The following is a 16,674-nucleotide window of genomic DNA, read 5'->3' on the forward strand; positions in this document are numbered from 1 at the left end:
GTCTCAAAACAAAACAAAACAAAACAAAACAAAACAAAACAAAACAAAACAAAACAAAAACAAAACCTTAAGTCAGAGGCTATAATGTAATCCTAAAGGAATCTCCTACAACGTGGCTCCTGGCTTCAATCTTCAACACCTACCAAAAATCTCGGCAATTGTACAGCCATCTCCTAGGTCCCAACGATTCTGCCCCGTAATATTTGCCTTTCTCAATGTGCCCTTTAACTGTTCTTCCAATGCAAAAGAAACAGTAGCTAACACGGTTGATGCTTGAACACAAAGCAAGACAGTCACGCGAACTGTTCTCTTCTTTATCATATTCTTGACTGTCTTGCACTCAAAGCAAATTAACAATAATAACAATAACAATAATAGCAAATTCAGCTTTAAAAATGAAGCAATAAAATCGCCAATAAACGTTATTAAATTTATTGTCCTGCGTGCACATCTTTTCTACGTGTTTAATGAAATGGGAAACATGTTTAAAACTTCTGCCTGCCAAGGCTTCGTAGTGGTCTTTCAAAGAAAAACGTTTGGGAGTTGTTTTGAACTATGGGCTGAAGTTGCCACTATTTTTTTTTTTTCAGGGCATACCATTTTCACTTGAAAGAAAGACTCACAAACCATGGTTATTCAGACTCAGGGATTTGGCAGGCATTTTAAAAAAAAAAAAAAAAAAGTAAGAAGAAGGACAAAGTGAGCTTGTTACCTCAGGGAGGGGGACTGATTACATCTGCTGCCAGTGATGGATGTTGAGCTCTTGGGCAAAAAAACCAGAATTTTAGAAGTTATGTCCATCACCACAAACTTCACAATTAAAAGTAAAACTTTGATTATCAGATCAGAAGTGTTGTAAATAAGTGTGCCCTTTGACATTTCACAATGAAATCTGTCAGCCTCATAAGGGCACAGAGATCAGCCAAGGAAACTAGTGTTTTCAAATGAGCAAGAGGGACCGACAGGTTTACGTGACAACACATAGGGACATTTATGTAATTTCAGGAAGCTATTATTTGTTGAATTTGGATTTCAGTTCTTTAATGAAGAATATGCAAAAATTATCTGAGACTATTAGGGTTCGTCCCCTTTACAACTAGCTACACATCTGTGAGATGCCGGCTGCATTACTCCAGTGAGACATTGCAACAGGTTGGATGCAGAAGCAGAGACGAGAAGCCTCAGACGATGTTAGGACAGACATCACTGGGGAGACTTGGGAAAATGCAGAACAAAGCCCCTTTTCTCACCTTATTTCTCGATATGGAAAATAGTTCCTTTTCATTTAAAAACGTGCAGTTTCTCTTGTTGTTTTGTAATGAATTTTAAAACAGTTGTGTTCCTCAGTGTCATGTTTGGATCACTAGACCCGATCCATATAAACAAAAGCTATTTCGAGTCTTTAATAATGTTCACAGTGTGGACAGTTGTAAAAGGATCCCAAGAGATAAACTTTGAAACATTTTGTCCTAGAGATTTTTATCTCTAACAATGTCCCACATCCCACCAAGAGAAAGGAAAAAAACCAACCAATGTTGGCAGCCATGTTGGGGACTCCTCTTCAAAAGCATGTTAGTGAATTATGTCAGTAAGAGGACGGGTAAACACTGTCAGTCATATAATAAATAGCTTTTGAAGTTAAAATGAACATGCTAGTTGTGTTTGGACTAATGCGGTCGATTTTGAGAAATTAAAACTTGTTACAAAAGGTGAAGAGACGGAATGATACCACTTTGTACATTTCCACACCAGTCTGACATCACTGCTTATGGACATGCCCATAAAGAGTACAAATGCATACCTTTTCTTGGAAATACCTGAGAGATCCAAACAAACCAGCCTCAGGAGATGGGCTGGTAGGTAAAACCACTTACTTCACATGTGTGAGGACTGAATCAGTTCCCCGGAACCCATATCAACCAAGTCAGTATGGTTCCCACCTATGATCCTAGCTCTCAGGATGTGGAGACATCCTAGCTAATTAGATTTGTCCACTGTGAGCTCCGGGCTCACCAAGAAACATTGTCTCAATTTAAAAAGTGGAGAACTATTGAGGAAGACACTTGGTGTCAACTTCCAATCTCCACAGGCAATTTGCACACCGCCCATACACATGTAAACATGCACATACACAGGAACACATGCATACCAAAAAAAAAAAAAAAAAAAGAAAGTCCAAACCAACAGCGCCAGCAGTGGGAGTGGGCAATGGGGCCAGGGGAAGGGAGGGACATTTCAAACGTATCCATGCAAACTCCTAAAAAAATGTGTGAAATAAACGTAGCACAAACCTAACATTAACTGATCTGGGGCCATAGGTATCATTCTGAACGTTGTTGTTTTCTGAAGGTTGCTGTTTATTTGAAATACTCTAGCTTTAAAACAACAACTTATTTTTAAGTGCCGTGCGGTTGCTCTCAATTAGTAAAAGGAGCCAGCTAGCTAGATCCCAGCGAAATGCTTTTTTTCCCCCTATCCAGGGCCAAAGGGCCAGCTGTCCGGCTTTTGCCTGTTGTTTATTGAGCCTAATAAGCGATGGGCTAGTCGGGGGGTGGAGTGAGGGGGGGTTCTGTCTGCAAAGCTCTTGATCCTGGGTTCTCAGTCATGGCTGCAGAGGAAATTCTCCCCCAGATTTCTTACAGAACCCCTGCAGCTGTCAGGCAGGGCACGAAGCCAGGATACCCAGTGAACAACTCACTCAAACAGGCACAGCATAGTTCCCGCTCAGTGCAGAACTCCCAACACAAAGTATCCTGTTCCTGTTCCTTTTGAAGCCAGAGAGAAGCCTTTGATTTGTGTGGTGATGATATCATGTAGCCTGCTGGGTGTAGCTGGGCTCTGGGCACAGAGCTGAGAGGCAACTAACTAATTCCCCCAGCACTAACTCTCCTGGGCCCATTGGGTAATTTTGGAATAAAGCAAAGATTATTATTATTATTTTGCCTTTAAATCCAGTCATCCCGTCCAGAAGCCCCCTTGCTTCCTGTTTTCTGAGGGTTTTTTTTTTTTTTTTTTAATTTTAATTGCAAGTACCCTGGGCAATAATTTTCAGACTTCATGGCCTCTGATAAGGAGGTAAGAGCTTGATATTCTGGTTTTGTTTCTGTTTGAGGAGTGTATGCCCAGAGGAATTGTATGTGTCCCAGATTCAACACAGCTGTTAATTAGAGCTGAGAACACTTGGTTGACCCCTATGTGGCTAATTGCTAGAATTGAGAAGCGTCTCTAAGGGCCTCGTATGATAACAACTGAAAATTGTACTGAGCCTCACCTAACGCTTCTGGAGCCGGTTCAGGACGGGAAGCAATAGGCTCCCTGCAGTTCCTGGCAGTGGAGAGGCAGCTCTGTGCTGAAGGAGCACTATTAAGGATTCTCTTCAGTGATTAAAACACCCACATTTCACTTTGGATGTGTGGCTTGAGGCGGAGTGGTAGAAAAGGCTGGCGGGAGAGCTCAGAACTGTGCAGCGAGAAGCATGTGTGGCCTACTTCGGGGGCTTTGGCTGCTCCCTAATATTTCAGCCAGCACAAGCACCACCAGCACTTTCTAGGATATTTCTGTTCTACACGGGGTGGGTTATTCCTGTCGGGGACCCCCCCCCCGACTGCTTCTAAATGAGCAGCTTGGTGTAAGTATTGTTTCCCACGCCTTAGGACTGCAATCACCACTAGCTCTCAAAATGGGGGACATGTATGGAAATCTACCTATCTTGCCACCGGGGATCACAAGAGTGACAATCACTTCCGGTTCTGTCTGCTCTATGAGAAGAAAACAAAAATAAGAGTATAACCAGAATCAGAAAGGTAGGGTGAGAGCTGGAGCGAGGTGGGCAAGAAGAGAAGAATAACAAGGAGGAAAAGTAAAGCTGACCCTCAAAAGGCTGCCAGGGATGTTGGCCAGAGAGAGGAGAATGGGGACAGAGAGATGGGGAGAGGGGGAGGAGTCTGCAGTGGAAGAGGGCGGATGAGACCTGCCAAACAGAGCAGCAAGGAAGGAGGAGCTTGTTCCTTCTCCCTAGCTTGGGGGGGAGGGGGCGGGGGGCGGGCAATGGAGAGTGTTTGGGCCTTCTCAGCCAAGAGGCCCAGAGTATACCCCAGATAGTCCTCTGGCCGACTCCACTACCTCAGCCTGGCCGAAGGAAGGTGTGCTGGAGCCAGCGTGTAAGGAGAGATTCATGATCCTTTTTCCAGGAGAGGTTCAAACCGCGAGTCCAATTCCAGGAAGTGATAGCAACAGAAACGCAACCCAGTCAGACTCGCCCAGGTCCGGGTTGGGGAGAGACCCAAGGGAGTTGGAGGAAAAGGAATGTATTTCATCGTCTATTAGAGCCAAGATAGGTTGTCAAGGGCACCCTGTTCCAGGGACAACTGGGGACTCTACTGGTCTTTTGTGAGTGTGGGGATCAAATTCAGGGCCTCCTGCTTGCTACGTAGACACTCTGTTACTGAGCTCTGGTCTCAGCCTGTTCTGCAAGGTCTCCAGACTTTAACTGAACCTTTCACCCTCCTTCCAACAATATTCTCCACTAATAAATGTGGAGCCCCCTTGAATGCTCGGCTGTGTTCAACAAGAGTAAGGGAAATGGAGACAGCCAAGAATAGCTGCAGGCTGCAGGCAAATGCCCTGAAGAAGAAAATCAAATATGCAAAGAATCACAGTGTGCAGCCAGAAGAGCATGAAATTACTAGGTAAATGGTGCGACAGAGGCTCAATCTGCAGAAATGAAATGGGAACGATGAGGGCTCGCGTAGTCAACGAGACTACGGGCCAGCGGTGGGCTCTGAGAAGCGAGACTGAGCAAATGCGCAGATGGGCTCCCTGGAGAAACTTACAGATTGGTCTCATTTCACTCAGGGATTCACACCGGAGACCAAGTCACAGACCGTTATCATCATGAGTTCACCCAAAGCGTCGGACATTGAAATTGGTCCTAAAAGTTCCCCTAGTTGCTCCACAAGTCCCGTCAACCCACACAACACCGGGGCCTTGTATAGGACAAGCAAGTGCTCTGTCCTGAGCTGCAGCCTCGGCCTGCTCACAAGGCTTGGGAGGCAGGGTCTTTATTCTCAGAATAGGAATTCACTTAATTGTACATATTGAGGCTCCAGCATCATACTTGAGAAAAATGAGTCCCAAGAGGTCGGTCAACTGTATAGACTTCAGGCTTTAATATTTTCCAGTGGAGTTGTCCTTTTCATTGATAAGGATTTTTTTTTTCCAGTGCTGGGGATTGAGCACATGCATCGAGTCACGGTTCCCTATAGATAGCTACACTTTAAAATAATCACATTTTGTTTTTTTGTTTTTGGGGGGTGGGGGTGGGGTGGCAGAGCCTTTTGTAACCAAGGCCAGCAAGGGTGATCTTCAATTCCTGATCCTATTGACCCTAATTCACAAGTGTCCAGATTATAGCTGTGTCTATCTGGTATTGAGAAGTATAATTTCATTTATTTTTATTTTTCCAGTTTCATGTGTGGGTGATGTGTGCGCATGCCCACATGTGTGTGCGTGTATGTACATGGGTGTGTGTGCACATATACACATGCATACACGTAAATGTGGTGATTGTAGGTTGGTGTTGGGATTTACTCTTGATCACTCTTCCATTGTATTCACTGAAACAAGGTCTTCTAATCAAACCCAGAACTCATTGATAGGGCTAGTCTCGATGGCCAACTTACCCTGGGGTCCCCTGACTCCATCTTCCAAAGCTGCAATAAGTTATGGGCTACTATGCCCACCTGACATAGCATATAGGGTTTTGGGAATTTGAACTCTGGTTCTCCCTTATGCTTGCTTGGCAAACGCTTTAACCATTGAGCCATGAACCCAGCCCAAAAGAATGACTCTAAATATTTTGGTTTTTTTTTTTAATAATAAATGTTTGACCATAGAAGTGTGTGAAATATAGATAAAACTCCAAATAAAAATCATTCACAATCACCTCATTCAATTCAGAGATGTTTTGATAGTCAGTAAGCATCCCTAGTAGCTTTACTTCAGGAGCAGACATATCTGGTCTCCTTTAAGGAAAAGCATTGTAGGCAGGATAATGTGGTAGGAAAAGCATGAGATTTAAAGGTCAAAGACTTCAGATCAAGCCCTGTCCAGTCACGATAAGGTGTGTGATCTTCTCCAAGTTAATTAACTTCCCCGGGCTTTTATTTCTCAATTCGTGAAATGATCAAGGTCCACTGATCCACTTCAGATGTCTGTTCTGAGTCTGAACTTCAAAAAAAAAAAAAATCAAACATTGTAAACTTGGAACGGTTAATTAAAACAAAAACAGTATCTGATGTTTTTAAAGGAATGCAGCAGCGTGTTAAAATAGGCCTCTTCCTTTCTTGGGAGTTTTGGCCCAAGCTCCAAAGCTGAAAACAATAGATTGAAGTGAGTGTCCTCCTCCACCCCCACCTCAACATCCTAAATGGGGTACAAGACTGCCTAGGCAGGACCTCCAGAGCAGCCGAGAGCCAGCACTGCCATGATCAGACCTGCCCAGAGCTCCAGGCATCGTGAGAGAAAAGTTAAGCAAGGGACCTAGCCAATGCCTTTGGACTTGACCAGAAAAAAAATGTCTGCCGTGGAAAAGGTGGCTGGAGATGTCTCAGGCAGGAGAGCAAAGTCTGGGGGTCCCTACAGGACACATGGCACTCACAAAATCCATAGGGCAGCTTATAGCAGGTAGCTATGTAGAAGAGAGATGGACCTCAGCCATATTATGGACCCTAAGAGGCCCTTCTAGATGATTCCAGCACAGGAAAACACTCTGTGAGACTGGTCCAGATACTGAGAAATTTGAGTCTGACTAAAGCGACCGTTGTCCACACAAGGACTGCTATGAAGGGAAGCTCAAAGAAGGAAAGGTCTTTAGGTCCTTAAAACTAGAAAGACAGCTATAGATTCCTCTATTCACCAAAGGCTCTGGGATTACCATGGCAAGAGCCATCTCTCGTTCCCTGGTTCTTTCAGTCCTGGCCCATCTATAGCAGAGGAGGTGAAACAGAGAGAAGAGAATGACCGTGCCCTCCTTCAGCATGTCTGGGAGTCTGGATATGGTCCACACTAACAGAGGAAAGTCACTTCATCTAGATAAGAATGTCTGGCATTAGATCAGATTGAATGTTTTAATACCTGAAGATAATCAGAAAACTGAAAGTAGGAGGAAAGATTTGAAAGAGCACTTTAAGGGAGCCAGAGAGATGTGTTCAATTGGTAAAGTGCCCATTACACAAACAAGAATTCAGATCTCCAGCCTCCAGGTGAAAAGCCGGGTGTGGCCCTATGCATCTGTGGTCCTGGCACTGGGGAGACAAACAGATCCCTGGGGCTTGATGCCTCCCACCCCACCTAACCAAACCCTTGAGCTCTGGGTTCAGTGACAGAGTCTGTCTCAAAAAACAAGGCAGAGAGTGGTCAAAGCCAATTGATATTGACCCCTGGCCTCCATACACATGTGCACCTGTATATACACGTGTGCACTGTACAAACACCAGTGCACTTATGTGCATGTACATGTGCACACGCCTACACAAAGGACTGCCATAAGCTAGAACAAACTGCTTTCTGCTCGAGCCCTCTCAGTTCATCTTGTTAAATACATTAGTTAACAGAAGACTATTCTGATGAGTTGGGGGGGAGGATCGACTGCCAGAGGGTGAGGACCAGTAGCCGTGCTTTAAAAATTAGACAATAAGATGATGGGGGCTGAGGATATTGCTGATGTAAATCTGGCAGGAGTTTTAATGACTGCTTAGATGAGGAAGGGAATAGAGTGGATGACTCATGTGAGCTTTTAAAGTCTCCAGCTCGAGTCTCTGGGAGACAGTGACTTGATGGATGGCAGTGGCACTTGTACAGCTAAATGTGACCACACACTTAGGTCAACGATGCTGCTCTATTTTTTTTTTCTTTTGAGTTCTTCAGTCGGGCATCTTCTGAGCCAATTTATGAGTCATGTAAGAGAATTGATCTCATTGCTTTTCATTTCTCCAATTTCTTCTCCCAATGTAATCCATCATTTAGCAAGCTCTGGTTGAGTATTCTATATACATTGTATGTTCTGCCAGGCACTGTAGGGAAAGGTCAGCAGGACGCAGGATCTGTCCTAAGACCGAAGGCCTCAGTCTATCTGTTCTACCTGTTTCAGTGAATTAATTGGGGTACCCAAGTTTCCATGGCCTGAGTCCTCTTATGTCTGTCAAGTCATTGTTCTTCATATAGAAAGGACCGAGCCTTATGTACACTGAGTAAGACACCATCATAAGTACATGATGTCGTCACATTGTGTCCAAATTGTCCAAATTCTGTTGTGCAGAATTTAAGCTATTATGACATTATCTAGAAATTTGATCTTTGTCAAAACTGTACTTTCTAAATATGAGCTGGTCATCAAATGCAGCATAAAAATAATAGGAAAAAAAGAAAAGGAAGGAAGAATGAATGAATGAAGCAAAGAAAGTAAGACCTACCCTAACAGAATATTAAAATTAGGAAACTATAAAAATTAAGCAATCAAAATTGTGAAGAATTTAAACCACAGTTGTTTCTATCTCAGAGCACATAGCTGGGTATAAAAACAGATGCAGAATGAAAGATGAACTGACACACAGAGCAAGCAAATTACAAGGGAAGATGTTATGAGGAATCTCACATGTCCAGTCTTCTTCCCACTGAAACCTCGTGAGCATAGTCATCACTAGCCACGTGCCCATTGGCATTCCAGTCTCCCAGACTCCAATCACATCCGCCCACCGAGCTCTGCCTGCAGCACCTCTAGATCACATCTGCAGGCTCTTCCACATTCCTCCTGCAAACCACTTCCAATGACATATGACCCATATGGTCAGGCTTAATCAGAGAAACTAAAACACTCTTGTTGCCAACATGCTCTATTGGTTTCTTTTGCCAACCTGTGACCAAAATACCTGACATAAATAACTTAAGGAAGATTTGCTTTGGCTCCAGCTCAGAGGGTTTAGTCCATCACAGCAGAGAATGCATGGTGACGCAAATCCATTCGTGGCAGCAGAAGTGTGAAGATGCAACCCTTCACATGGTGGGAGACTAGGAAGCGGCCTTATGGAAGGCTGGTCCCTAATGACCTACCTCTGCCATCTAAGCCTCACTTCCTATAGGCTCAGGAGCTCCATTCCCATAACTCTATAGTTAGGAACCCAAAACTCAAAATGTGAGCCCATGGAAAACATTTCAAGTTTAAACCATAACAGATAGCGAGTCTTCAGATTTCTAGTAAGCAGAGTGGTTAGGGAAAGATTCTCTAAGGATGTGGCATTTATGTGTAAAGGCCCCAAGGGATGATATATCACATGGACTGAAGAACTCAAAAGAAGGCACGAGTGCCTGAAACTCTGGGAAATGTAGAAAGAAGAGAATTAGAGAAGGACAGAGGCTGGAGACTTGAGCAACAACAAGGTAACCTAAAAAGTAGATTTGAAAATAATACGAGGTTTAGATGATCCTTATCATTATCTCTTTCTGTCTCTGTCTCTGTCTCTGTCTCTGTGTGTGTGTGTGTGTGTGTGTGTGTGTGTGTGTGTGTGAGAGAGAGAGAGAGAGAGAGAGAGAGAGAGAGAGAGAGGCAAAATGTGTCAACATTGGCAGAACAGTTAGACTCCTTTGCAAGAAATAACAATTTTCATGGCGTTTTAAATTTTGCCATATTCACATTTAACACAAAATTCACACTATTCACATTTTAGTTCTTTTTTTTTTTTTTTCCGGAGCTGGGGACCGAACCCAGGGCCTTGCGCTTCCTAGGTAAGCACTCTACCACTGAGCTAAATCCCCAGCCCCCACAATTCACATTTTAAACTAGGAAAACCTAAAACACAAACAGATATTTGCAAACTACACAAGAACTTTAAGCCTCATCACCAGTACCTCTGGGCAGAGCACAGGGAATCCTATGAAGCCCCCACAGCACGGCCTGCTAAGAAGCCCGTGAGAGAGGTTCGACGCTTGAGAAGAAGCCCGGTGGTGCATGAAACAATCCCAGCTAGGGCTGGCGATGAGGGGTGTCGGGTTTGGCTGCTGCTGAGGCTGGAGGCACTTTTGCTACTTTCTCATTATTGGGTCTGGATGACGCCCCGTTATTTCACATCACTGCTGTTACGGAACTTCACCTGCACAGGTCTCTTTTCCAGTATGTTCAGCAGTCGCCTTTAGACAGAGTTGTATTTGAGGAATACGTGGGTTATCTTCATGACTGTGATTTTTATTGTCTAGTGTGGCACTGATTGGTGCCTCCATTATTCAACCAAGGCTATGCATTTGTTTGTGAGACTCACTATGTAGCCAACCCGACTTACCATTCATGATCTCTGTGCCTCAGCCTTCCAAGTGCTGGGGGTAGCCAGCATGCACCACTACATCTGACTAAGGCTGTCTTAAGCGGTCGCCCATATTGTTCTTATGTCTCTAACTCATCACACCTAGCTGCGGAAGAGTATTTTGTGATAAAGACAAGTCACGTTGGACTGGGGGGATAGCTCAGTCAGAGACATGCTCGCTGTGCATAAGAGTGGATGCTTTGCATCCATGTGAAGAAGTCAGGCATGCTCAAGCCTACACAAAGAACCGAGGGAAGCTGGGAGCAGAAGAGGTGCTCTTCCCCAAGGAAGAGCACATCAATATGTTGTCCAGTGCCAGGCATTAGCCATGGAAACATACATACAAGTAACACTGTATGGACTCAACAGGTTACATTTAGGAGCAAATGCATGTGATAATAAGTGGGGGAGAAAGGAGCTGTGCATTGAATGGAAGTGGGAAAGAATATCTAAGAGGGTTTGGAGGGGAGAGGGGAGGGAGAGATGTGATTAAACTATAATCTCGAAAATTAAGGGAGGGGCTGGGGATTTAGCTCAGTGGTAGAGCGCTTACCTAGGAAGCACAAGGCCCTGGGTTCGGTCCCCAGCTCCGAAAAAAAAAAAAAAAAAAAAAAAAAAAGAACCAAGAAAATTAAGGGAAAAAATAATTCAAATTTAATGGCTTAAAAAAACAAATAAAATGAAAAACAAACAAACAAACAAAAAACAAAAAAAAAACAAAAACAAAAAACGAGGCCCGTGTGATCCCAGCGCTTGCTAGACTGTCAAGCTCAATCAACAACAATCTGCAGGATCGTTGAGAGGCCCTGACTCGAAAAATATGGAGAGACAGAGCAAGACACCCTGGCCTCCATACACATGTGTGTGTACATGACTCAAATAAAATTCAAAAATACCCTTCATATTTCAGCTACCAGTTCTCACAAGGATGTAAACTGTCTCTTCACAGAGTTGGTCTTGTAGGCCCGTGATGAGCTGCTGCTTGAGCCCGTTGCTCTTTGGACAGGCTGGTTTGTTCTCCTAAATGCATGCACTGGTCCACAGGCCTGCCAGGCTTCCATAGATGACTTACTCAAAACGCACGGAGCCTAAGAGACATATGGCGACATATTCAACGTCAAACAGAAGTCTGAAAATCGAGAATCCAGGTCTTCCAATTCCATTCTAAGTTTTTCTCCACTGGGGAAAATCATTTTCTGAGGAAGCTGACATTTAAGCAAATGGGCGTGTGCAAAGCACAGATGCAAAGTGAAACTGAATTACTCTTTTAAGGGCCATTCGATAATTATTTATTGAATGAAAACCACAGGGGACGATAGTTTTTTTTCCCCCCTCCGTGATGTCAAGTTTTAATCCCCCTTTTAACGTTATAACACCTATACCAGACAAGTAGCACTGAGACTCGGCTGCTTCCACTCCTGAAGAAATTTAATCTAGCTTCTTTCTACAAACACATTGACACAGGTGGCAGATTTCCCAAAACTTTTCTATAGTTCTGTTTTCTTGCAGCTGTATATCATGCCTCCAAAGTCCCTCAAAATTGACATTTATCGAGTTCCTCTTTTCCGTTTCCAAAAGACTAAAAACTCACACTGCAAGTTGCACACACCAGAGTCATCCTGGAAGACACATGTAAGGTTGGTGGCCGGTATGTAGCACGGTGGGTTTGTTGGGAGAACAATGCTTTATTAGCCAGCCATACACAGAGCCATAAACTGGATCCGTGTCAGCTAGAGTAGGTCATCCCCCTAGGTTTGCCATAATTACTTCCCTAGGCATGTGGCTCACAAATGAAACACATGCTATGATTTGATTTTTCAACTACAAAAAAAAAATTGGAGCAGAAATTCATCACCGACATGTTAAGAATTTGATGACTATAAATACTCTCTCCACAGAGCGCATTAATGTGGCGTGCACATTTGGGAAAAGGACAAGCACACCAGGGGATCCGAATACGAGTTTGACAGCAGAAATCAACCGGGGCCTACCTTTTGGTTTGACTAACATCAAACAGCTGTCCCACATGTGCAAAAATATATTCGACACTATTAAATTGTAAATGATTTAAGATACTGCGAGTGCTAGCCTTTGATCCTCTCAACTGTCTAACTCAGCAATGTTCAATGGAAATTCAATATATTTCACGTATGAAATTTTTACCTTCTCTGATAGCACATTAAAAGGTAAAAATGTAACAGGTGGAATTAATTTCAATGATACATTTAATTTAACCGAACATATTAAAAATACTGTCATTTCAATATGTGCCACTAGCCGTATTTCAAGAACCCATGTGACCACAGTTTACCATACTGTGCAGTGCAACCTGGCATTTCAGAACCGTCTTCCCCACCCTCAGCCTCCCAGCACCCTCTTCTGTGGCTTCTGACATGAGCCTAGGTTCTTCTATCATAAATGTCTAGCTCGCCTAGGCAGGCAACAATCTAAGTTGCTTTCTCATCTGCTATTTTTTTAGATTTGTGTGTGTGTGTGTGTGTGTGTGTGTGTGTGTGTGTGTGTGTGTGTACATGAGTGAAGTTGTCCAGAGGCCACACTGCATCACCTAGAACTGAAGTTACAGGAGGTTGTGAGCCACCAAACATGGGTGTTAGGAGCCATACCTAGGACCCCTGCCAAACACTGCTCACTTTTTTTTTTTTTTTTTTTTGGTTCTTTTTTTCGGAGCTGGGGACCGAACCCAGGGCCTTGCGCTTCCTAGGTAAGCACTCTACCACTGAGCTAAATCCCCAACCCCACAATGCTCACTCTTAACCACTGAGCATCTCTCCAGCTTCTCACTTGCGTTTTCTTTTTCTTTTCCTTTTTTTAAAAATCTTGTTATCTCTGCAGCCCCAGATCAATGTCTGACAACAATCTGCTCACTTCTGAGAGACACACTTTTTCATCCCTCCCTGTTTATCTTTGTGTCCCTTCCCCTTAGCACACTATCTGGTTCACTGACCTCCTTCGTGTGTGGGGTGGTTTGGAGAGGACCTGGGCAGGGGAGCGACTGCTAGAGAAGCTGTGCCGGTGAAATCATGAATGCTGTACCAGTTGCCTCTGTGAGTCTTCAGCTTTTGGACAAGCTCCTACCATTCACGGTTTTGACCATTTCAAGTTGGCTTTGTGTGTCCAAAGGACAAAGGGGTTGGCTGACCGGGACACAGAGCCTCCCACGTGAGACCTAACACTGTCTGAGAAGCCCAACTCAGCAGGCAGACAGAAGCACCCAACAGGAGGTGCTGGGCTGGAGGCCAAGGCAGGGATACCAGCTAGGAGTTAGACTAAAGAGAGAACTGGCAACGGTGTGGGAGCAGAGCAGCCTGGGTAGACATAGCTGCAGTGGGAGGTGGCACCTCCTAGCTTAGAGGAAACTACTCGCCGGGCCAGTTCCACGGTGTGGGTCTGAGAGGTTACCAGAAGCGCAGCCTGGAGCCTGTTCCTCCAGCTCCTGCGCCTCCATGAGCTATTTAATGAACTCCCTCAGTCCCTGAGAACACGTTATGGAGGAGTTAGTATAGATTTTACTGTGGAGACCAAGAACCCAGCCCCATTTTGGGGGTTACACCAGTCAGTTTTCTCTAGTACTACCAAGTGCATTATACCGCTGCTATCGGATTTATTTCCTTTAAATAAAATTTGTTGGACCTCTGGCCATGAAGGAGTAAGATTTGCACACATATTATCTTCTTCAGTTTTGATTATGCAACTTCTTTCTGGTACCAAAGTCCCCCAAATTCTGAGTGGCTGACGTTCCTTGACAATTCCTGTAAATAGTTATAATCATAAAAGCCACACGGAGACTTCATGGTACAGGTAGTTTGATTATCCTCCCACGGATTGTTTTATAGCCATGCTGTAAAAAAAAAAAAAGAAGAGAATGGGGAGAAGAGAGGACTCACCCACTAAGCCCACACCCACCCCATACCCAGCCGACTGCCTGCGTCCTGGTATGAGCCTGTGTGGGATGAGAAAATGAGACTACTCCCCTTTCTCTTCCTACCTGACCCAAGCTGGTAGGCTTTTCCAATACAAGCTGGTCTTTATGCTGTGCTGAAGATGTTGAGGAATTCATTCTGTTCCCAATTTTGCCATGAACAATGACCATAACGACCTCTTTGCAATATACAGATCTTTTCCTCATAAAAACAGAGAAACCACAACAGAACAGTAACCATTCTGAGCAAAGTCAAAAGGCCAATGACAAAATATTTGCCAATTCATATCACAAATGGCTGATGTCCTGATATAAAAAGATCCTGCAAATCAATAAGGTAATAATGACCAAAATGACCCCATAGAGAAATAGGCCAACGGAGAAACGGTTTATGGAAAGGAAACAGAGGGAAAATACTAAGACAAGCAACTCTTTAACATATGCAAAGGAAAAAATGTGGGTTTTCAAATACTATGCTGACATTCCATTTTTTAACATCTTAGAATGCTACAGACCAAAATGTAGGCCAAACCATGGTGCTGGCAAGAGCTGGGGAGATGGGTATGCTTACTGGTGAAAGTATAACTTGGAACTTGTAAAAGACAAGTTACAATTACACAGACTCTCAACTGGCATCCCAGCGCTGGAAATTCAGTCTACAGATACACTTACACATACATGAATTGAACTGTGGACAACTGCAGTATGTATGTGAGAGCAAAATAAGTACTCACATGTCATCCGAACGGAAGGAGAAAAGGAGACCATATCTTGACCAAATGGCTAAGCTGCCTTCATCCTGAGCCTCCCTGTGCATGAAGGAAGGCTATCTTCTGAAGGGGTGATCCTTATTAGGATAAGAAAGAAATTCAGACAGAGTGTTGGAGATTACATAAAGCATGCATAGCTCAGAGTCAACACACACACACACACACACACACACACACACACACACACACACACAATATGCACTCTTGTGATGCCAAGATGCAAAATGAAATACCTTGCTTAGAACAAGGCTTTATGGACCAGCAAGGTAGCTCCACAAGGACTCAAGTTGCCAAACCTGATGACCTACGTTCCATCCCCAGGACCCACAGGCGGGAGAAGAGGAGTAATTCCCTCCATATATCCATGCAGCCCTGACACACACACACACACACACACACACACACACACACACACACACACACACCAAATATAATTTTAGAAAATTAAAGGTTTTGTACAGTTCAACTATCTAAGCTCTCTTGGGCTCCTTTGCAAGTTAAAGAGAGGCAGGAGTAATGGAGAAAGGGAAGACTCTCCTAGACCCGCTCTCTGCCTTGCTACTGGGCCATGGGTATTGGAAGAGCTGTCATTGATGAGCAGCCCCACAGTGTAGACCTTCTTCTCTGCAGAGAAGGAAAGACTGAACCAGCACACACAAGCACATGTAGGAACCCCTGTAGGGGTGGGGTGGGGGTGGGAAGAGGTGGGGCTTACTACTCTGAGGCCTTCCCCACAAGTATTCCAGCCAACCATTGTCTAGGCAGCACGTCCCCAGGACACACTATTCAGGATGCCATTCTGTGCGAATGGCGCCTCTTGAAGAGAGTATAATTCAGACGCTGTCCACTGGAAATGAGAGTGTGTCAGCCCTGCAGGAAAAGGTGTCCTCATTCAAAGCCGAGAGAGAACTGAAAAGAAAACTGCAAGGATCCTTGCAAAAAGGACTCAAGTCGATGGGGCAGGAGTGAGTAGCAGACAGCACACAGAAGGGTCTTACCACAAAACGGGTGAAAATCATGACCAAGATTGGTCTCTGGGAGCTCTGGGCACTAAAGAAAACCCATCCCTATCTAAATGCTCTCAAAGCAGAGATGAAAAGTTTCACGGAGAAAAGAATGTCAAGGCAACAGAAGGCACGCAGTGAACTGCCATTCCCCACCCCACCCCCTTTGGGGAAGAGTGGTGTACAAGAAAGCCTTAAATTTATACTGTGGTGGTTTCTTGAAGTAACCACACCCATGTAACCAGCCCTCAGACACAGATATGGGACAGATCCACACCCAAGAAAGTTCCTCCGTGCTCCCACATAGCCAGGTTATCGTTTGGTAGATGTATGAATTCATTTCTGCTGGAAATGTATGGAGGAGTAGTTTTATTTGTTTAGGTTAGCATGCAACATAATGGGTCTCATCACAGCACCTTCATGCATACATCTTTATAATTTGTTCTTGGTTGTCCCCTTCCCCCACTGCCTTCTCCTCTAGCTGGTTCTCTTCCTTCCCAACTTCTGCTTTTTAAAGAATTTATTTCATTACTATTTCCCTCCTCCACTAAGATCTCTTCCTCCCTTCCCAAGATTCCCTGTCTAATTTAATGATCTATGTACACCTA

General features: G+C 44.2%; 1 protein-coding gene and 1 long non-coding RNA gene across 3 annotated transcripts in view; one reads left to right on the forward strand and one right to left on the reverse strand.

Annotated features, from left to right (window-relative positions):
• Positions 1 to 16,674, forward strand: part of Itsn2 (intersectin 2) — a 251,290-nt gene that overhangs the window by 50,657 nt on the left and 183,959 nt on the right. The gene's annotated exons all lie outside the window — the stretch shown is intronic.
• LOC148005127 (uncharacterized) lies at positions 10,906 to 15,288 on the reverse strand. Of its 2 annotated transcripts, XR_015622886.1 has the most exons (4): positions 15,027 to 15,262; positions 14,359 to 14,494; positions 13,318 to 14,211; positions 10,906 to 11,440 (listed from the first exon to the last, which is right to left on the reverse strand). It is a non-coding gene; the product is annotated as an uncharacterized LOC148005127 (long non-coding RNA). The 2 variants fall into 2 exon arrangements; XR_015622887.1 differs by lacking the exon at positions 10,906 to 11,440 and having other exon boundaries at positions 13,036 to 14,211; positions 14,359 to 14,614; positions 15,027 to 15,288.

The sequence above is a fragment of the Rattus norvegicus genome, chromosome 6 (genome assembly GCF_021556685.1).
Source record: "Rattus norvegicus strain SHRSP/BbbUtx chromosome 6, alternate assembly SHRSP_T2T, whole genome shotgun sequence".
Lineage (NCBI taxonomy): Eukaryota > Metazoa > Chordata > Mammalia > Rodentia > Muridae > Rattus > Rattus norvegicus.